This window comes from Manacus candei, unplaced genomic scaffold (assembly GCF_025592945.1).
Source record: "Manacus candei isolate 608988 ecotype Guabito, Panama unplaced genomic scaffold, ASM2559294v1 h1tg000005l, whole genome shotgun sequence".
NCBI lineage: Eukaryota > Metazoa > Chordata > Aves > Passeriformes > Pipridae > Manacus > Manacus candei.
Window position 1 is genome coordinate 19,157,110 of NW_026138053.1, and position 11,896 is coordinate 19,169,005.

An 11,896-nucleotide genomic window follows, 5' to 3' on the forward strand; every position below is an offset into this window, starting at 1 on the left:
AACAGGCATTTATCATTCTATTAAAGCAGAAGTACTCTACTTTTGATAAAACTGAAGTTCTAAAAGTTATATCTTTAGGTTGCAAACAGAGAGAGACATCTTTACAACAAAACTAATGTGTAGAACTCACTGCCTATGAGTGATTAGACAAACCAAGTTTCATTTGTTGAATGGCTCAGATATTTGCATTCAAAAGTATTATAAACTTTTATATAGAATTATTCATTATAATGTTTCAGAAAAGGCTTATTCTGCTTGTGTTTGCTGATGCGGTTCTGATCCTTGTCAGCCAAAACAGAAATGTGTTGTAATTTAAGCTTTGGACTGCTGGGATCCACTCAACGGCCCAGATAACACTGCTTGGCAATCACAGTTGCACTGAGGGGCTCCCAAGTGCTCCCTGACACCTTTGGGATGTGGGATCAGTGGGACCTGCGGGGGCTGCACTTGCCTGGCTGATGGTGGTGCTGGGCCAGGGGCTCCCTCCCTCTGCTGCCCCATCCCCAGGGCACCCTGACAGCCACAGTGCTGTAGGTTGCTGCTGACTCCTCCCAGGTGCTCTGATACGAAACACAGGTCAATCCTCATCAGCCTTTGCCAGCCCAAAACTTGTTGAGAATGGAAGAATAGGGGCGGGTTCTGGTTCTGTTTGTTTGTTTTACAGTATTCATCCTAGGTCACGGGTTTATGGAGACTACTGAATAACCTGCTGTCCATAGTCATTTATAATAGCAATGAAAATTTCTAAAGCCCTTTTGAAAAAGTAATTAAAAAAAATCCTTATTGTCTATCTTGTAATAAACTGGCAATATTTTAAAATGTGACCAGATTTTTCTCTAATAAGTCTTGCTCTAAATTGTTAAAGACACACAATTCAAAAATTAATGCAATAGAAAAAAATTTTTTAAGGAAATTATTTCTATTTCAAGTCTTCTTCCCAAAATATTTTATTTTCTAAGATATCAATAATTTGTTCAAAATCACAAACTGGACAGTATACTGCCCCTTTCAGATTCCACTTTCATAATCCACAGAATCTTTGTGTTTAATCTTTTGTTAGAAGACCCTGAAGTTCTTTGATGCATGCACATTATTTTCTAGTGATTGCCACCACATGAAAAGGGTGTTAATCCTCTGCTAATTAACAACTTGTTGAGGTCAATGGGGGTTAGAACTTTACATTTTTGGATTTAGTGAATTTTTCATTCACTGGAATTTCTTGTTCTCATCTGTTCAGGTATTCTGTAATTTTTTTCCTCAGTATATTTTGTTTCATGTCTGTAATAGCATCCCCTTGCCATCTTAGCCCAGTAAGAACATGCTAACAGCTTCTTGTATGACGTGAGATTCAGCCTGCATGTGTTTTTCTACTCTACAACTACTTTGATTAAAAAGACTGTTGCTTTATGCAGTTTAGGTGGTTTCTCTAGACAGGAGATGGAATTTCCATTGCTTTTGATAGTCATACTACATGTTTATAAAAATAATACAATATTTCTAAAAGATTGTTAAAATATTATGAAAGGTATAAAAACCAATTCCTATTAATGGAAAGAAAATGAAAATGGTCTTGCTGATGTTATTTATTCAGTAAGTATTTATATTTATATATATATGTATTTCTTCATTACCGTATTAATCTGATAAGTAGTTTAATTAACTCCAGACAATTTTAACTTCTTTCACTATTACTGTCACTGAGCACAAGAGTTTGCATAGTCAAAATTCTATTATTAAGATTTCAAAAACAGTTTTGTTGTTTTTTCAGCTGATATCAAGACTTAAAAAATGGTAGCTTGCTTTAGGGAAATGCTATAAGCCAAAAATGTTCTTATCTAAGCAACATTAACATGCACCTTATTTTTTCATTGCATGTCTGTGAATTGTGCTTTTTTAATAAATACCACATAATAACTCCTCAGAGTCCTGAAATGTAACTATGCTGCCCTATCTGTGTATGTTCTTAAAAAGGTTCTGCAACTCAAAGAAAAGTAGATAGCAAGATAGTAGATGTTTTGTTTTGCATTTAGTTACCACTAACTGGAAAAGGTGCAAGAGAAAAGGCATCATAGAAACAGTTTAATAAAACTTGGTGAGGTTGGCAGAAACTACGAAGAAAAAAAATGGAAAGGGCACCAAAACAGTCCATATCCACACAGTAATTAAGAAACAGGTCTAGCCTTAGTAATCTTACCAGTAAATTCCACAATTTTATGACACATTTTATGAAAAAGCATTTCCTTTCATAGTAAACAAATCTACTTCTTCTATTTCTAATCTCTCCAGATCAAGCTGAATCATCCCTTGTGAGAGAGGCAGGGAGCACAGGCATTCCCAATGTCTTCTCTACAACCTTCACTACCTTGCAACTGTTTTTCCTCATGGCTCATTTTAATTATCTTTCTTGAACAATCTATATAATCTTTGCAGTCTCCTTCACCCCCCAAAAATACCTGCATTTACTTGACAGTTTTCATCACTATCTGAACAACTGATATTTCTAAAATACCCTAAAAAGGATGAGGCAATTCTCTTTGGAAACACTGTTTCTTAGTCTATCTTAAAATTAAAACAAAATGCTTGGAAAGAAAAAGAAAAGCACCATCACCACAGTATAATTTTAATTACAATTTCTTCAAAAATTCTTTAAAAAGATACAAAACCATCTAAACTGAAGTGCAGACTTAGCCACACGCCTGTGTAGACACTGTGACTGATTACATGCTATGTAAACAGTATTTCACAGACAGTACTGTAGAGATAGACCATTAGGAGAGTTTACAAAGGGAAGTGAGCGATCTTACCCTTTTAAATCTTGATTAAGGAAAAAAAAGATGATTGTATATGTTGTTGCTTGGTTTAAAGTGATTTTGTTATCTGAAGCTCAGTAAAATCTCAGCACAACAGGGGTGATTCATGATGCAGGATGTGCCTATTTTTTTGGTGACAAACGAAATACCTCCAGGGTGCTGAAGTTCTGTGGCTCTTACTCAGCCATTGGAAGGATGGGAGGATGGGGGTTTCCCTGAGGTACCCTCACTGAGTGCATACCTTTGGCTCCTAATGAGGCACCAATTAGCTCCATAATTATTTTTGAATAGTTTTGACTGTTGAGATGAGGCAACTTTCAAGATTTCATTTATGCACATACCTGCTAAAGTGAAAATAGCTGAAGAAAGAACACTTGTCTTTCTTTTCATTAGTCTCTTTCCAAAACTCTACTAAATAGTTTTCCCTTTTTATTAAATTATTAAGACCACTTTTAATTTGTTCTGCTATTAATTTGTAGTAATAGATTTTCGTGCAGATAAGTCAGTAATTCACTTGAAAGTCCATTCTCTCCTTAACACAGGAGCCAAGTTAGGAATGTGAGTGTAAATATTGGTATTAAAACAGTGCTATAGTTTCAGCATTTGAAGCAGTTTCATTACCTGAGGAACTGAAGTATCTAGATAAAGTTAAATTAGGCCACAAAAAATATATATTTTTTTTTTAAATGATGACCTAAATGGTGAATTGTGACAGCAGCCAAGTAAATAACTTAACAAGAAAAAGCTTTGCAGAATATTGATTTAATGCATCACTTAAGCAACAGAATATCTCAAACCCGCATTATCCATGCTCTATTTCCCTGTACCTTGGACAGTTTATCTATTCACCTCTCTCAAAGGAACAAGCACATATTTCTACATGGATTGTTTGTCTATGATGTACAGTTTTTAACACTATGATAAAATTAATCTTTAGTATAATTCTATTTTTGTGAAAGATACTAGTTTATAGAAATTTTGGCATTCTGGAATTAAAAAGTTACAGAAATTTAACGAAGATACATCAATTATCATCTTTACCCTGTGAAAATACATCATTGCAAAATAAGGATTTTCACTCTTTTCAAAGACCCTAGACTGCATTTCAACTTAATTGCACAGAGTTTGTAAAAGAGCATTAAAAAAATGTCAAAAATTTGATATAAAATTACAATGATTTTAAATTATGTCTTGAAATGCTGCATTCAGGATAAACACTATAAGGATAGTGCTGTATCTCAGAAGGAGGGACAAAAAGCTGGAAAAAATATTGGGTTTCTTTTTTTTTTCTTTTTAAAAGAAACGAATGAAAAAAATCTAATTTTTTATAACAGACTGTTTCGCTACCCAAAGCAAAATCTGGTGTCGCAAAGATTATTTAAGCCAAAACTCAGACTCTATCAGTGTAACACCATTTAATATGCATGAATGACAGCTTGATGGCTAGAGAGGCATCTGATATGAATTCTCTGATTTCCTCTCTGTGGCTGCAGAGCTGGAGCTGCTGCTGCTCCCCGGCTCCATGTCACCCAGCTGCCACGGCAGGTTCTGCACGTAGACAGGACTGCTCTGCAGCACATGCTGACAGAGTTCTACCAAGGTTCTACAACAACTATGAATATTATGCAGGAGGCCCTTCCCTACATGCCTGTCCTGAGGAGGCACTTGAACCACCTATTGTCCAGTACTTCTGATTTTCCCTGATTAAGCACTCAATTTTATGGAAAATGGGCTAAGAGTACTTGTACCACTCAGCAGGGTAACAGAAGCCCAAAGAAAACAATAATTTTTGTGGCATTTTTTGAGAACATGGGCAGTCAGAACACTGTCCCCAGGACAGGGTTTGAAAAACTTTTATTCACAACACCTTCAGTAATTTCCATCACTGTTGCCTGGTGTCCAAGATATCTCACCAGATATCAGCAAAGAATACGGAGGTAAATTCAGTCCTGGGGAAATGAACCACTGCTAAAATCTGTTTTAGCAACACCTATTTCACCAGTGTAAAAAAAAAAAAAAAAAAAATTCTGTTTTAAATTTTCAGGTCCCTTTTCAATCTTAGAGGAGGTGGCCACAAGGTCTTACTGATTTCCCTCCCACCCTTCATGCTGTGGTAAAAATCTCCCAAGCTATTTGCTTTGTAATATCTGCAAAGCAGATTTAAGGAATTACAGAAGTTACCTCCTGGCCAGTTTTATTTATCTTTTACAGCTAAGAGAGGCTATACGAGCATTGTTGGAGCCTATTCGACCACCCTTTGTGATCTCTCCAGCTGAGCAAGGCAGGGAATAAGACTCATCTGTTCACCTCATGTTGATTTGTCATTTGACATCTGTGTCAGAGCAACACCCTGTAAGAGCAGACACTTTGATGCCACTGCAGCTTTATCTCTGTCAGAACTAGAGCTGCGTGGACTATTTACTGTGAATAATTTATTCAGCAGATTTCACCCGTTCTTCAGTTTAAGAGTTCTCTATACATGTTCTAATTAAAAGAGATAATTGGCTTAATACCCAAGCACTTCATTCTTACTTGTTCCCTTTGTCCAGAGGTGTCCTGAATAAAGGCAGGGTGAAATCCTGATGCCACTTAAGACACTGAAACCCACTCTTCTCCTTGATTTCACTAAGGTCAGGATCTCAGTCAAGGTCCCTCAAGCAAGAAACCTCCAGTTTAGACTGTGATATACCACAAATGAGGTCCATAATTAAACAGTGGGAAGGAACAAAAGATACAGAGCGAGGGTTGGAGTAATAGGATATTTAAATATCATCATGATCGCTCTATTGAAAAAAAAAGTAAAAAAGGCGATAGAGATTATTTAAAGAAAGATGACATTCAGGAGGGCTCAGGGTAGGATTTTATTCCCCTACAAGGATCAGACAAATATATGAACATACTTTTGTGACTGCAATTATTTGAACAAGTGCAGTTTGCATTGACTTCCTCCCTCTACCCCCTCCTTTCCTCTCCTCTGCCTACACCTTGTTCGTTAACCAAGATCAAAACCCTCTCGGTAAATGAATTCTCCATTCTTTAGTGTATAAGAAATTCATTAATCAATACCGAATATATAATTCAATATATAATTAAAGATAAAATGTCATTACTGGAGTAGCAGTTCTGTTCAACTATATAATAATCTATTTCTGAAAGCATCTCTACCCTGCATGCACCTAGCAAGGACGGGTGCCTGAAGGCAGTATTGAACTATATTCTCTGAAATGCCTAGTGTTTTGCTAGCAATTTCAAACTCCTCTGTACTTCAACATTCAGTCACTAAAGTATGCTGCTTAAATTATTAAATCCTTTTAATTTAAATTTTCATAAGCTACCAGAGGAAAAATGTGCATCCTTAAAGTAACAGGTCTGGCTTCTTGCAAGGAAAACCATGGTATTAGTATTGCTTTTGTGCAGTATTAACACCCCCTTAGGAAAATAACAAAATAAATTATTTCATTAAGGAGTAAAATGTGGAGGGCAGATGGTTTAAAAAAAAATCCTTTTGAAAATGTCTTGGTTTAGGACCACCCAAAATTAGAACAAAAATGGGATAAACTACCTATTATCTTAATCCCTAAAAGACTGAGATATCAGAGGAGAGTTATTAATCAAAAAATGGGAGACCTCAGTAGATCAAAATTATTGGAAAAGATGAAAAAAATATCTCCAAAATTTATTATATTGTTACACAAACAATGTTACTTTGAAAAATTTGGAATATATTTTTACTTTAATATATTTTTACTGAAAAAGATGTTGCAACTGCTATTGGCTTGTTTCCTAGTGATGCTTTAATCTCATCTAAAATACTGCACTTCTGTTGCAGACTCTGCAGTAGGGATGGGACAATGGAGGGAATACTCTATTTAATTTAGTGTGAAATATATATAGTGTTAAATACTGAAACATTCATCTGTTTTCTCTGTGAAGAGAGAGATGATTTATCCCAGGGAATGATTGATTCAATAAAAAAATATCGAGAATTAGACCACATAGGAGTTTTTCAACCAAAAGACTTCTATATTTGAAAGTTGAACTGCTAAATACTACCATTTTTCACCAAATACTGGATTGCACAAAATTTTGATAAGTTTTAGATTTTGCAACCAATCTTACACTAGAAGGAAATTAAAATGCCAGTTGTATAGTTCTGTAAGGAAATATAATCGAAGTTTGATAATTTATAAAATAAATATGTTTACATATTATTGTGGGTTAATAGGGGATGGAAGAACTTGTATCTGAAATCAGAAAAAGCTACATAACCTTGTAAGAGGAGTCTGAGGGAAAAAGACCTGTTATGGTCACCAAGTCCGACTGCCCCTACAAAGCTTTCATTTTTTTGGGTGAAAACTGAGCCACCTGAGTTTAAGGCATATGTTTTTTGGGGTAAATAATTTGTTTATACTGAAAGGACTTAAGGGAACAAGTGACCAAAGAAAAGGGATAAAAATGGAAGGATTAAAAAAACCAAAATTGAAGAAATTACCCAGAAAAAAAAGGGCATCATTTAAATCACCAGAATTTGTGGAATACACAGATGTGATATAGAAATCGTTCAAGTAACATTCATTTTAATGGTACTTAAGGGTTTCAAGAGATTTTGTATATTTTAAATTTGAGGTTTATCAGATGAAAAGCATGGTTGATTCTACCTTTGTTGATCAAATCTTTCTGGATATCATAATTCTATGGCAATCTAAATATAGACAATATTTAAAACATTTGTATCACTCAATTTCATCTGAACTATACTGCAGTTACCAGCCCACTATTTACATAACCTTCTGTTTTATTTAGAAATTTTCTCCTGCAAACACAGTTGCTAACACTATATTTTAATTTTCACTTGAATAAATTTGTAAAAATTTTAGAATTGATTAGCTGAAAATCCTTGAATTTTTTTTCCCTAATATTTTAAGTTCATCTGAATGAGATATTGATGAGATATGAATTCCTCACCAACAATCCTGTAACCAAAATCAGGTTTATAAATACAAAAAACTGAATAGCTCAACATATACATAAATTTCAGTACACAGATCAGGAATCTATTGAATCTGAAATGGTTTTTTGTGGTGGTTAAATTGCAGCCATATTTTCTAAGCTACCATCAAAAGTTGTCCCTAAACAGACAGAAGACCTGCAGAGGAAACAGGAGTAAGTTCTTCTGACTTTCACTATTAGTAGGATACCAGCTTCCTGTCTGACTGCTGAAAATCTTCCCAGTATCTCATGTGGTTTCATTCACTTTTTCTACATAAAGAGTTAGAGGAGAAAGAGGAATGAGAAAAGACCCAGTTGGAAAAAACCACAAACAAAACATAACCCCCCCAAGAACCCCACAAAATCAGTTATGATATTAACAGCTTAGCTGGAGATTTTTCTTTACGTAAATAGTAGATACTGCAACCTGGCCAGCTGGTTCATATACAGCAGAGATGACTTGCTCAGACAACCTTTCAGCTACTGTCACCCCTCCCAGTGCAGGAGATGAGAGCAAACCTTTATTCACAAACCTCTTGTACCAGATGCATTTGAAAAACAACTCATGTTCGCTTACGGCTGTTCTTAACTAGGGTATACAAACATTTCCAGAATATGTGCACACACTGCAAGTGATGTACATGTTTCCAGGCTTTGGTAATTACTCTCCATGAAATGGCTTTTGGGTGCCCTTTGTCCACTTGCCCTCCCTCAATGATTTTCACTGACTTTGCTTCTTCTCTGCCTTTTTCCAGTTTCCCCAGTATCTCCTGGGATATTTGTTTCTGACTGATTTGTTCTTTGCTTATACACTACCAACATCAAGGGATTTTACTAGCTAATATAGGATTGAAACTTTAGCAATTACCACCTACTGCTGTATTATAAAAAGCAAAGGTGTATAGAACAGCAAGAATTCTCTGGCAAAGTTGTAAGCAAATACACAGTCTTATAAAGTTCAATTATTTTCCACTGAAAGAAAAATGGAAAGGATTAAAAGTGCTGGGCAACATGAAATCTGCAGCATACACACAACAGAACTCCATTTCATTTTCTAAGGAAACAGTTATGTTTTCAGAAGTAACCATTTACATAATATAACACATCAACATACAAACTGCACAAGTGCCTTTATTCTAAGTGTTTCTGAAAGAAATTTATCTGAATTTTTGATTTTTGCTTTTCTAAATGTAGTATGCATTACTAAGAAGAAGCCAAGGGGCAAATCTGCTCCTTCTCCCAAGTAGTCATGGAGCTTATATTTACACAGGAAAAAAATCACTGGCTGATTTGCAAAGTTGTTTGGGAATGCACCCTATACAAGATGTTCAAGTCCATCCTACTTTTCCACACCCTCACACAAACCATATGCTCTCTAATACTTCCAAAGAATGAAAAAGCTACATTAGAAACTATAATTTCTAACTTCACTCATTTCTTTTTTTCCTAGAGTTCCTGCCCAAGGAACATTGGAAATTCTTAGGAATAGGACCCGTATTAAACAGGAATTATGTGTCTCACCAGTCTTTGCTAGATCAGCAAAAAAAGCTGCAACCCCAAACTCTAACCCAAAAACCAGAAAAAAAAATCTGTTCTGTCAAAGGATGGTCACAGAGGACCACACAGCAGTAACAGATCTCCAGACTCTGACAGCCCAGTCCACACAGCAACATATAACCTCACATGTAAAGCATCATCATAACAACAGAATTTGCAAAGTAATGTTATTTTCCACATTGTGGTAACTTTATGATGCTCTTTTCTGTTGTCTCTTACAATTATGAACTCTTCTTTGGTAACAATAATGGAGAAAGAAGCAATTTATTATTCAAGGGGAGTGAACATGATATAGGTTAAGTCTTCATTTTGCTTTCTTTCTAACAGACATGATACAGAGAATAAAATGTCCATTTAAATACACAAGTATATGTAAAGATACATTTCTCTCTCTGGAAACAACAGTGAGGCAGAGTATTAATTTGGTCTCCAAAATACCAGGAGTCACAAAACTGTCTGCTTGTGTCATCCTTTGATTCATGGTTCAAGAAATGCAGTTAAATAATTGTTGCTCCGGATTCCCCAATTTTTCATGAAATTCACTCACGAGTTGTTTGAAGAAAGAGTTAAACAATAATAAATTAATTCAGATGTTTATTCCCTTTCTTTAAATAGTTTTTCAGCATTTTAAAATCAGAAACTGACATTCATGAAGAAGATGTATTTAAGAAAAGACCATGCACTGGTCTTAAAACCAAAGAGTTTACTGCTCTCTGGAGTAAGGGTTTTTTTTTTAATTAGTATTTCTTCCCTCTTTAATTGAATTAAACAACAACAACAAAAAAAAGGCAACCAAAATTATGAAGACCACCAGCGCTGCGAAAAAAAAGAAAATGTCTCCCAGGGTTTTCAGTTCTCTTCCCTCAGTGTTCTGGAGTCCAGATGTGGAAAGCCCAGTGGAGCTGAAAACATTTTTGGAGGGTGGAGAGAAAGTTTTGATGCTACTGCTGTAGCCTTATTTTATCCAAACCAGACAATTATCTTTCTTTGTGAAGATTAAAAAGCCAAACAACAACAAATTCCACCTTTTGTATACTGTTACTAAACATTATTTTTAAGTGAGCCTGCTAAAGAAAAATAAACTCTGCATCTTCTTAGCACTTAGAAGCAAAGAAGGCCTTTGCAAGGCCTTCTTCCTAACTCAGAGTAGAACATACAGTGTATTCATCTTCTCTGGAATCCTGTTGGTCAGGTGTGTGAGTCTATTTTTAAGATATATATTTTCCTGCTCACATATCAAGCAAACACATATTGATTTGCTGCAGCCATACCAGGTCACAGGCTACAGAGGAATGTTTCCATATCTTATGCAGCTACACCTGGAATATGGTGTTCAGCTAAGTGATGACAAGGGTGGTCAGTGAGGTGATGATAAAAGTTTATAAATAGCTTAAGAGGGTGAACTCCAAAGAGGAAGAAGCATTGTTTTAAGGTGGACTGAACAAGCTTGACTGGTAAAATCAAAAAGATGCCCTGACACCCAGGGCCAGGCATAAGGTGCTGAATAACATGGTACAATTGCCAGCAGAGCAGTCTGTGCTTGGTCTTGCATACACCACAGACATACAATGAATTTACTATTCCAGATTAATTATTCTGGTAAATTTCCAAGCACTTCAACTGCTAAATTAGGCCCCAAGTTCAACAGTCCACCAACAGGAACCACACATTGGGTGTATTTAGAGCTACATGAGACATAGCCCTGGAAACACAAAAGAGGAAATAAATCTGCCCAGACAGAAGGATGGACACAAAACCTGACAAATCTATCGCACCTCTATTTTCTGTAGTTCTAGGAAAACATGCATGTGGGATTTGGGAAAGGTCTTTTTAATAAGGGTTAATTGGAGAAGTATGTCACACATGACTGAGTACCGTTTCAAATTACTGCTCACGCTGGCATAACTAAATCAGACAAATGACAGAATACCAAAATAGGGGATAGTCAATCTTCTTCCCTTCTATTTAATCTTTATAGCTTCATTATTCTCAAATATCAGCAATTATAGATTTTACAGAATTGGTTACTTCTTTAAAATATTATTATGACCATATCATAATATTCCCCAGAGATCCAGAGTTCTGTAAAATCTTTCCTCTGTTGTTGAATTATTAGTCTAGGCTTTGGAACTGCTGGTCTCATTTATGTGCCTTATGTGATGCAAAATTCAAGAGAAATGATCCTGATACAGTCCTTTCTGAGCGTAAAACAAACAAACAAACAAACCAAAACCAAAACAACAACAAAAAAAAACAAATTGGAAAAGAGAGAACAACCACACTTTAGCAAGCCAGATTAGTTATTCCTGTAAAAATCATCTTACAGTCTCTAACACTGTATTACTCTAAAAGTCAGGTCCCTATCCCTGAACCTGAAAAAGTCACTTCAGTTTCTCTCTGCTGCCCGAGTTAACTGCAAGCATTTCCTGACACTAGGAATGCAGGCAGAAAAAGGAAAAACGTCGACTTGAGAAAAGCACAGCTTCCAATCCCCACCCACCAGCTTCAGTCAAAGGGATGACTTCAGTGCCTTTCTTAAC